The sequence below is a fragment of the Camellia sinensis genome, chromosome 4, assembly GCF_055761805.1.
Source record: "Camellia sinensis isolate YWXY chromosome 4, ASM5576180v1, whole genome shotgun sequence".
Taxonomy (NCBI): Eukaryota; Viridiplantae; Streptophyta; class Magnoliopsida; order Ericales; family Theaceae; genus Camellia; species Camellia sinensis.
This window is the reverse complement of record NC_138964.1, coordinates 18531830-18543602: the sequence shown is the minus strand read 5'-3', so window position 1 is coordinate 18543602 and position 11773 is coordinate 18531830. Positions and strand designations below refer to the sequence as shown.

At 38.6% G+C, this 11773-nt stretch overlaps 1 long non-coding RNA gene across 2 annotated transcripts; it reads right to left on the bottom strand.

Moving 5' to 3' along the window:
- Positions 1-416: 416 nt before the first annotated feature.
- On the bottom strand, positions 417-2391 carry LOC145824509 (uncharacterized). 2 transcript variants are annotated; one of them, XR_014366094.1, is made up of 3 exons: positions 1688-2377; positions 551-853; positions 417-484 (listed from the first exon to the last, which is right to left on the bottom strand). It is a non-coding gene; the product is annotated as an uncharacterized LOC145824509 (long non-coding RNA). The 2 variants fall into 2 exon arrangements; XR_014366093.1 differs by lacking the exon at positions 417-484 and having other exon boundaries at positions 558-853; positions 1688-2391.
- Between the last annotated feature and the right edge of the window lie 9382 nt (positions 2392-11773).

The window sequence follows — 11773 nt, the reverse complement described above, 5'->3', positions numbered from 1 at the left end:
CCATGAATAGCATTGCTTACCATGAGGCTATATGCTTATGTGATATAACTGCCTGAATGCCTGTGGGTGAAGGTTGGGTTGTTTGGATTGGGACAATTCATCAAATGTTTATTTTAAGCCCACTAGATAGTGGCAAAACCATCTTTTCTAAGCCCACCCGAGGGTGGCAAAATCTGCATTTTAAGCATACTTGCGAGTAGCAAACCATCTTTCAAATAAACAAGCATGAAATGTTTTATTCCAATTCAGGTGACCCAGTCTATACTTATATGCTGTGTGCATCACATAGTAACCTAGGCTAATAACCGGAATAAGAACACACAAAGTTTTCAAAAATAGATATCACGGTTAGTAGAGGCCGATCTTTGATCGGGCGAGCGGGGGTGCTCACGAAGTGACCTTCCCCAATCGTACCCAAGTGTAACGACCCAATCTTGGCAAGGCAAAACCCTGCCAAGAGGGTGCACCTCAAACGCTATAGCACCTTTACACCACAAATTCCTGTATAATTCTTACATCACATCACCACATCACCAAAAGTGCATAAGACCTTTCAATTGCCTAACATATATGAGATGATCTATTCAAAGACAAAAAAATATTATCATGCTACAAGATAGTTCCCAAGCATTTCCTCCCAAAAAAAAATATAATACATACTAATCACGAATCCATCAATACATCCAACTTCATAAGCAATTTTTACAATCAACCTCCTTCATAAAAAAAAAAGAGTAAGCTTACATCCTAGAATGACCCTAAGCAAAACCTCAACCACAAGATGCCCACCTGTGATCCTTCAAAAAAATTCTAGTCTTCCAAGTTGAGGCGAGCCACACAAAAGTCTATGAATCTGAAAAAAAAAATTATTTAAAAGAATGAGCTAAAGCCCAATGAGTATACCAATACCATGGAGTTATAAAACTTGCTCCTACCAATAAGGTTCAAAATAAAGATACTAAACATAAGAGCTTAATTGGACTTAAATTTATACAAAATAAAAATAAAAATGATGAAATACAATTTTCATAAAACGTTATCAAGATTTTTCCAAGGAATCTCATAAGGCAGAAAAAAAACATACATTTGGATAATGAAAGTAAACAAAAATATAACTTTTCAATACATTAAGATTTCCTGTCCATCATACAATCCACTACATAGCCTTAGGGTCACGTTACCTCGCGACTTAGGTGGTGACGGTACCGTTACCCAGAACATAACCATAGGAACATAGCTCATGTCATCGTAGCACTTCAATTCTTGTTTCAATGTTTCGGTCCCCAAGACCCCTTATACATACAACGACCCTTATGGTCCTTAAAACATTTCGGTCCCCAGGACCCCAAAGCATTTTGGCCCTTGTGGCCCCAAAGGCTATATTCGGTTATATGATCAATAAAATAAATACCCTCACATAACATTTCACTGTCATTCAATCATCATCATCATAAAATTTGAAAGACTCAACTTAAATAAATTCTCATAAAAAAAATTAATGCTTCATTATACAAATGAAATCATATCTTTATTAAAACTCAACCCTTGGCCTCAATAAATTTATAGATTTTCTTTTTATACATATATCATGATGAAATGTATCATTCACTTCCTTTAATTCAAAAATTATTTTCAAACTTTGTAATAAAGATAGAGGTAAGGTAATTTCCATGGTAAGTATACTCACCTCCAAAAATAGCAAAAGTGTAGATTTGAAACTCTACAAATTAATTTCCAAGAGGTGGAGAGATGCCTTCCTCCAATCCTAACAATTAGTAAATAGGATCTCAAATTAGGAAAAGCTTTCAATGAAAATTACAACATCTACAAAAATGATCCTAAATAAAATTATGCTAAGGAATGGCAAGCTAAAGAACTCCTCCAACTTTAAATCACCCAAACAAATAACTTATCCAATCTCCATAACACCCATCCTTTGAACATCTTTGAGTTAGTAACTTTTTAAATATCCAATCAATTTATATGCACAATACCACCATCAATTTACTACAAAAGTCAAAAATCAACATTTTTGTATAAACTCAACAACTTAAGTAAAATCTCTTCAATCACTTATAAAATTCCTCCATAGAACATAGAGATACCCAATCCATCATTTATCAACTCAATTTCAACATATAAATTCCCTAACACCAAAATCCCCAATTTTTTTACATCACATTCAAACCCTAGATTAACCCAAAATCTAAATCTCCAAATCAACCATCAAATTGACCATTTTTTTTTTTTAAACATGTAAAACATTCATGGAAACTAATTGAGAGTATAAAATTCAACAAGCAAACCCCAAATCATAATAGATCTAAAACACAAAAATTTCATCATCTCTAACTCAAAATATGTAAAACCTTAAACTAAACTTTTAGAGAAAGATTCTTACCAAGTACAAGCCTCTAATCCATCAAGAAAATAAATCTCATGCTTTGATTCTTCAAAAGATTAAGAAAAATCTAGAGTTTGTGCTTCTATTGTATTATTTTTGGATGGATTCAAGGAGTGCCGACCGGACCCTTTTTCCGGCGAGATAAGGTGGCCGGAGGTGGTGGAGATGGTGGGTCAAGGTGGTGGTGTAAGGGTGGAGCAAAGGTGTGGTGTTTGGCCTCCAAGAAAGTAAAGGAAAATGAGAGAGAAAGTAGAGAGAAGTTAGAGAATGAAGAATGAAGAAAAAAAAATCTGCACTTCTAATTTTTTTTTGTGTTGAAATGGGGTGTTTGGTTACACCTACCATCAAGTTTGGAGTTGGGTTTAGATATCCTAAATGGAGTTTAACATAGGAGTGTGTTTGGCTCTAGATGAAAAGTTGGGAATATTATACCAAGTTCCCAAGCCGAGGCAACTTTGGTGATGACGGGCACGTGGCCTTTGGCATCGAGTCAAGGTTTCCTAAATTTCCCCAAAATAAAATATTTAGGTGGCGACTCTGTATCTGGCAAAGCAGTCCATGTTTGGCACTTCTTTCAAAAATCTGTTTTTCTCAAAACGATTTGTCGGATTTGGACTCTTTGGTTCAGACTTAGAACCGTGACAAATTTGAGAGTCCGAGCTGTAGTGACCCCAAATGAACAGAACGAGACTCACCCTCCCGGAGCGTTCGGGGACGTCTACAGAACGCCACAACTTTGAACCTTTCAAACCTTGCATTTATTTTGTCCCATTTTTGGACCATGCCTTGGTCTTTCCATCTTGCAATCTTTGGTGGCCTGTCGGCCATCCGTGGAGGCTGCTGGCCATCATTTCTTGTCTGCCGGCCATTGATCTGCCTTGCCGAGCATCAATGATGCCTTGTCGGCCATCACTGATGGCCGGCCGACCGCCAGTGTTTTCTGCAGATATTTTATGTCAGTTGTGTCAATTGGTTGCACAGATGCATACATCTGTCCACACGTGGAGGGCTGGATCTCCTTGTATAGATTTCATAATTTCTATATATAGGGACCCCCTCTCTCATGTGTGGAGGTTAGAAAATTTTAAACTTGAAAACTTTTCTCTCTCTTTATAATTCTGTCTCTTTCTACAAATTCTCTACACTTTTGCCTACTTACACTACACTTTTGCACATACTTCCTTAACCAAAGTTGATCAAGTTTGAGTTGAGGTTTCTTGAAGCCTTCTTGGAGCTCTTAAAGTTGGTTTTGGATTGAATTGTTGCCTAGAATCACTCTTCTCTTCAAGAGGTATAATACTAGCTTTGTTAGCTTGCTTTGAATACTTTTTTTTTTTTTTTAATATCTTTTCAAACTGTTTTTGGGAAGTTTTTGTGCTGTAAAAAACTCTATTTTTATGGGCTGAAATTGGTGTTTTAGGCTATTTAAGGTTAAGGGGGTGGCTCACCCTTCTTGATTCCTTGTTTGTAAAGCCTTTGCAACTTTGTTTCCCACTTTCAAACCTTTTTTTTTGGGGGGGGGGGGCTTTTGAACACTGAATTTTAGAGTATTTTCAGTGGTAAAAATTATGTTTTGAAGTCAAAATTTGGAGGGGTTAGCCTCCCCTCCTTGTGTCTTGTTTGCTAGCCTAGTTGGTGCCATGCTTTAGGTTATTTTTCTAGCTTGTTATAGCTTAATTCCAACGTGTTTTAGCCTCTGATTTAGGCTGTTTTAACTCTGTTTTGGATTGGTTATTGCATTTGAGTCTTGTTTTACATGCTTGTAGTGTAATAGTCCTCACAAGTTTGGTGTTTTAGGCCATTAGACACCCATTGTTTGAGTTGATTGTATGTTTTTAGAGCTTTTCATACTTAATTTCAGCACTAATCATCTCTGCAACCTTCCTCCTTTCTTGGCTTTTCATTTTGCTTTGAAAGTGGTTTCAAGTCGTTTGTTTGCCTAAATGTCAAATTGAGGTTTCATACTTAATGGTTTAATCCCTTAAGGGGTTCATTACCAACGGTATGATGCTTCTTTTATGCCCCAAAGCAACTTGTGTTTTGAGCCCTCTTTCCATTAGAGGACTTTAATTCACCTTTTGGACTTAATTGGATTAAAGAATAGTTGGTAAGTTAAAATGAGTAACTAACATCTTAGGATTAAAAATTAACAAGATAATAACTTGTGTGTTGTGTGTTCCATCGGACGTTAATTGAACACAAGAAAAATTGGGACATTTCATACTCAAAGTGATAAAATGTGCCAAGTTTCCTAGGTCTCCATTGCCCCTGATCATGCATGATAGGGTGATAGTCATTGTGTCTCTTGTGTTGCATTTATTGAGCTTGCACATCTTGAGTCACAAGCCATTATGCAATGAAATTGCTTGAGTTGGTAGTTTGTGGCTTAAGTTCACAACTCCTTGGATTTTTTCATGAAAATGAGGGGGTGAGTTGTGCAGACAACCCTTGAGAATACCCTTTTTTTGCTCTGTTTGTCCTCTGTTGCAACATGATGAACTAGTGCATCAGTGGTTGGTAGGTGGCCGGTAGTCTTTGCCAGTGGACAGTTGGCCACTGATGTAAATCTCAGCAGAATGTTGATAAGGTGGAGCAAAATGGTTCTGGAAATGTTCAACTCTGCAAACAAAGGCTTTTGAGAACAAAACAGAGGTCTTTTCGGGTGATATCCGAGTATGCACATGCATATCTTTCATTTCCCGAGGCAGAGCAGTGGCAAAGTAGCTTAATTACTTAGCTTACTTGCACTTGTGTTGTTATTTAATTAGTTAGCTTACTAGTCAGTTAATTCAAGTGTTGTAATAATTAGTTAATTAGTTTAACTATTTATTCAGTTTTGTAATAATTAGCTTTATTTATTTGTTAGTTGGCTTAGTTTATTCATTCGGACTGTCTTTCGTGAGAATGTAATGTAATAATGTGCATGTCTTCCAACCCCACGTCTTTCTCCCTTTTACTTAACCGCTTTTGATGGTTAGATTAGGAGTATCACATTTTCAATTAGCATATCTTATGCTTACATACATTCATCTTGTCTTGCATGCACCGAAGCTCGGTGCATCATTCAAACTGCATTGTCAGTTCAAAAACTTTCTTTGAATACGTGTTTAATTGCATGTTATCAAATTGCCTCTATGTCAAATTAGTAGCCGAGCCTATTAATTGCATATCGCATGTGTTGCATTAGTCATCTTGTATAGCTAGGAATCATGCATTTTTTCTAACTATTTTGTTTTGTCTTAGCTTGGAGTACTAGGTGAGTTTTTAGTGCTTTAGCTTACTTGCATGAATGTGAGTGATTGCCATGTCTAGCATGCTTGTAATGAGGCTAAATGCTTAATTGATAACTGTTTGAATGCCTGTGGATGAAAGCTTGTTGCTTGAATTGGAATGATTCAATTAATGTACGTTTTAAGCCCATTTTGTTAAGTGGCAAATTCACAAACTTTAAGCCCACTTTGTTTAGTGGCAAATTCGCAAACTTTAAGCCTACTTGAGGTGGCAAATTCAAACTTTTTTCGAAAAACAAACAAGAAATTGAATTGTTCCAATTCGGGCAAACTAGTCTATACTTGCTTGTGCACATCACTTAGTAATGCTAGCCTAATAAACCAGAACAAAAAAATATAATGTTGATAAAAATCATATCATGATTAGTAGAGGCCGATCTTTGATCGGGCGAGCGGGGCTGTCAATTCATGACATTTCACTCTCGTACCTATGTTCCCAAGCCGAGGTAACTTTGGTGATGACGGACATTGTAGACACTCCATTTTTTACCGCCCGCAAGACTCAAACGCTTGGTTCAATGCACTCAATGATGAAAGTTGAATTATGAATTTGCAGCGATTCAGAATCAACCAGGCTTCCGAAATAACCTTACATCTTCAACATTTACCTTGTTTGAACCATTGGGTTTCATTTTTGGACCATTTCTCACCCTAAGCTAAGTTTGAACCAAAAAAAACAAGGGAGGCCATCAAGGCCCGGCCGCACATCTGTGATGGCCGGCCGTAGCTATGAATGGTCGGCTGGCCTTTGATTGCGATAAACACTATTCTGGGTAGGAGGCCGCCAACTGTCAATTTTTGAAGATATTCATCACCTTTTGAACTCAAATTCTATAAAACCGAAGCTCTGGGATTGTTTTGAGGGTTGAACAAAATTCTAGAAGAGATATATGTACCTTGAGAGCCCTTCACTCCTCCTTCTTCCATTGCAAGTTATCTTTGAGCTAATCTAGCTTGCTTACACCACCTATATACATCATATACAACCTTGTCTTACCATCCTAAAGCCTTGGTTGATGTTGAGGAAGTGTAATTCAAGCTTGCGAGTGCATTGAAGCTAAGTTTGAAACTCCAAGAACAAGCTTACTTCTTGAAAGGTATAAGCTTGTTTTCTCTTCTCTTCCCTTCATTTCTATCATTTACTTCATTATTCTTGCTGTTTTGGTTGGTTTTGAGTTTGTTTAAAGTGTTGGAGTTGGGTTTGAAGAGTTACCAAACGAGTAGAGAGAACTTGCTATTTCTACACCTTTACTTATAACTCAAACCTTCTCATTTTCACCCTTTTCCTTTGATATTTACACTGATTTTCAGAGTTTTTGAAAGGCTAAAAACCATGTTTTGAAGCTTCAAAAATGGAGGGGTTAGCCACCCCTCCTTATCCTTGTTTACTAGCCTTAATTCTCATCTTTATTGTCTAACTTTTCAACCGGTTTTCATGCATATTTTACCTCTGATTTTCATGTATTTAGGGCTATTTTTAAGATTTTCTAGGCTTTTTCAATTGGTCCATGCCTTGTTTGATACACTTGTGGTCCCATTAGTCTCATTAAGTTACCATACTTCTTGTTTATTATGCTTTCTTTGTTCATTTTCCATGTTTGGAGCCTAAGTTGGTTAATCAATCAATCATTCCATATCTTTCATTCATGAGAATGGTTTCAACTGATTGAGGTTGTTCAATGCATGTAAAGGAGACCTACATTTAATGGCTTAATCTCTTCGGAGATTCATCGTCAACGATGTAGTCTCCTTCTCATGTCTTGGAAGGACCTTTTGTTTGACATCACTTCTTATTTAGAGGACTTAAACATCACATTTGGACAAATGGACTAATGAATGGCAATGACTAAAGCAATTGGTTTAAAACTTGAATCAACACACTTAAAGAAAATAGCTTAAATAGCTTGAACTTGGCTGGATGTTATGCCAAGTTTCTTGTGTCAAGGGTCATCAAGCATCATTTCATGGTGTTTTTGATGTCCTCGAAGCGTCTTAACTTCCTTTTTTGAGTTCATTCTATGACAAAAAGGGAGGGGTGGTCCATTTGCATTACATTCATTGATTTTTGGTCAAAAATGATATCCGAGATCATCAAGTGATCATATTGCTCATTGATGGTTTTGGAGTCAATCTCAACCTTCTCTTGAGGCTTTCCCATGACAGCGAAGGAATGAAAGACAAATAGAGCTCGAAAATGCTCTATCTGCACTGATTTCACCTCAGAGCAAAAAAACAGAGTTTTGCACCAAATCAATGCACGGTCGGCCTTCTGTAGCCCAGCCGGCCATCAATAATGCACGGCCGAGCCTTGGTGTGTGGCTAGCAGTGCAATTTTGCAGAAATAGAGGCAGTGGCTGAAAGTGAAACAGAGGTAGTCTGGGCAAACAGAGTAACTTTCAGGTGATGTGGATGCAACCTCCATCCATCTTTCTTGGTGCTCATATCGAATGTGTTTGATCGTTTAATTACTTCATTAGCATAGTGAATTGTGTTGTAATATTTAATTAGCCTAATTAGTTGTAGCTAATTAGCTGATGTTATAGTATTTAATTAGTTTAACCTAGTTAAATTCTTAATTAATTAGCTTAGATAGTTAGTTAATTATTTATTCCAAGTGTTGTAATAATTAGTTAATTAGTTTAACTATTTATTCAAGTTTTGTAATAATTAGCTTAATTAGCTTAGCTCAGCTCGGTTAGCTAGTTTATTCATTCGGACTCTTCTTCGTGAGAGCGTAATGTAATAATGTGTATGTCATCCAACCCCACGTGTTTTTCCCTTTTATTTACCCACTTTTGATGGTTAAATTAGGGACATGTTTCAATTAGTATATCTTATGCTTGCATCCATTCATTCGTATTGCATGCACTGAGGCTCGGCGCATCATTCAAACTGCATTGTCATTTCAATACTTCTTTGAATACGTGTTTAACTGCATGTTATCAAATCAATCCATATGCCATACTAGTAGCTGAGCCTATTAAATTGCATATCACATGTGTTGCATTAGACACTTTGTATAGCTAGGAAACATGAACATTTTTCTAACTTTGTCTTCTTAGCTTGGAGTACTAGTTGAGTTTTTAATGCTTTAGCATACTTGCATGAAATGTGAATGTTGCCATGACTAGCATGCTTGCCATGAGGCTAATTACTTAATTGTTAAACTGCTTGAATGCCTGTGGATGAAGGCTTGTCGTTTGAATTGGAATGATTCAATAAATGTGCATTTTAAGCCCACTTTGTTAAGTGGCAAATCAGTTTTAAGCCCACTATGTTTGGTGGCAAATTCAAATCATTTTCACAAAACAAACATGAAATTGCGTTGTTCCAATTCTTGCAATTTTGGTCTATACTTGTGTGTGCGTATCACATATTAAAGCTAGCCTAACAATCGAAATAGGAGCACATAATGTTTATAAAAATCATATCATGATTAGCAGAGGCCGATCTGTGATCGGGCGAGTAGGGGTGCTTAATTAATGACATTCCCCTCTCATACCTAAGTTCCCGAGCTGAGGCAACTTTGGTGATGACGGACACGTGGCCGTTGGCACAAGTCATGGGTTTTCTAAATTTCTCCAAAATACAATATTTAGGTGGCGACTCTGTATCTGGCAAAGCAGTCCAATTTTGGCACTTTTGATTCAAAATTAATTTTCCAAAACGATTTGTCAAATTTGGACTCTTTGGTGTTTATCAGTTTCACATTGCACTTGTGAGATTAGATTCAAAACCGCGAGAGTTCGAACTGTAGGGCTTCTTTTCGAGCTTCCGAAAGGGGGCGCGAAAAAGCCGAGCTACAGTTTCTGGTGACTCTGCTAGGGATTTAGAGAAATTGACTCGAACTCATGATATGATATTTTATCTACACTTATGCGTTTCTTTGCATTTTCATTTGTATCGGTGAACCTAAGTCATAGTGTTTGCCATCTGCTATTCATGAACGGTTTGCCGAAGGCTTGCTCAGAAAAGCTTCCCAAAAGGCTGACCGGTTGCGGGCTCTGCCACGATGGGGACACAACCCTTGGATCTGGACTACTGCAGTACCATTTGATCCTCCTTTCACTTCTCGGTGTTAGGAGTGAGAGGTATATTAGGTAGTCTTATAATACGTGTTTGACCAATCAGCCTAGTTGCATATCGAAAGCCGTAGAGACTGTTTCAAACTAGAACAGGTTGCTTTCCTAAATTCAAGATTGTGTGAAACACTTCACGTGAATAGCCCTAGCTCTTGACAAAACTAGGACAGGGTAACCTTACCCCATCATAAGGGTGTTTTGGCTCTCACTTAACTAATATGTGCTTTTAGAGTGAAACTCTACAGGAATGTATGTATCATTTGTGAGTTTGGGTATCAGTTTTGGGGGTTAGAAATCAGTGTTGAGTACAGTTCTACAGCTTTTGTTTGCAACTGTGTGTTGTTAGTATCTGAGCTGAGGTGCTATGCGATTTCTGATTTTCGCTTTCCTTTTGCTTTATTTCTTTTTGCAAGGTAATTAATCACAATTGCTTCGGATAGTCCTGTTACCCCCCAAGTACTTTGAACCCCGCGTAAGAAGACTTTACAGATCTGGGGATTTTGTCAGGGGACAGCCAGTGTTTGTTTCACTCCTACCGGTTACCAGATGAAGTAGGGCTAGGCATAATTCACCAGTCTAGTAGTCACCTTTTACTTCGCCTGCAACCAGCCAAGCTCAGTCTTCTACTTCTACTTCAATGAGAGAGTATTCGCCAGTTCTGATGGCTCAACATCCCCCGATAGGCATGGAAGACATGCTTCGTCAACTTCAGCAGACCATTGAAACCATGTAGCTAGATGCCGCCCGCCAAGCTAAGGTCACAGCTCACAAAGCGGAAGTAATAAATAGGCTTCAGCAACAACAACTACAACCGGTAGTAGCATCTGCATCCCATGTACCTCCAACTAGTATTCCAGCACCTGGAGTCACTATCAATGTCCAAGAGACTTTGGGCAACCTTGTAGACTTCATTCCACCGCAAACCTCCAAGGCAACAGCATACCAGACTGAGGCGCCATTTGAATTCGAGGTTGACCCCACTGCATTGAAGGTCAATAAGCTAGAAAAGCTCTTCAAGCGGGCATAGGGCATGAATTCAATCCCTGACATTGAGGATGGATACACAGATTCTGCAGTAACTCTGCCGGACAGATTCAAGATGCCGCGCATAGACCAGTTTGACGGTTCCGGGGATCCCATGGTCCATTTGCGTTTATTCTCTGATATTCTACGACCAATGGGTCTCACTAGACTTCAGAAGCTGTCGCTTTTTGGCCGGACCTTGTCAGGTATAACGGTCATTTGGTATGCAAAGTTGGAAGACTCTGTGAAACGGAGCTGGAAAGAAATGACTGAGGCCTTCATCACGCAGTACTTCTACAATACCCAGATCGAGGTCACAACCCATGATTTTGAAGTGACCCGTCAGAAGCCAAATGAGGGCTTCTCGGACTTTGTAACGAGATGAAGGGCCAAGGCCTCTATGATGACTATCAAGCCGTCCGAGAAGGATCAAATACGAATGGTGGTCTGTAATCTGCAAGGGAGATTGCTACAGAAGATGATAGTCTTGCCACTGTTTAGATTCGCTGAGCTCCATGAAATAGGGGTTCAAATCGAAGATGCGATAAAACAGGGGTTGATAGACAATGAGAAGGAACAACCCAAGAGGCCCTTTACACGCAGTTCCAATGTACCCGCGACTGGTAGTACCTCTGCGCGGCCTTCAGATGTGAGTATGGTCACCACCACACCCAAAAATGCTAACCCTTTTACCAATACATCCAATACAGCTCAACAAACCTCAACTAGCCAGGCCCGATCTCAAAGGGTCTTTACCCCGCTCTACTTACCTTTATCCAAAGCCATAGGGGTCCTGATCAAAAAGGGGCATCTTAAACCACTAGAGCCTCGCCCTTTACCCGATCTTCTCTCCCCGAGACACAACCCGACTAAATATTGTGCTCTTCACCAGCAGCACGGTCATGACACTGATCAATGTTATAGGCTGCTTCATGAGATTCAAGATCTCATTGACAATAAACTGATAGCGCCTT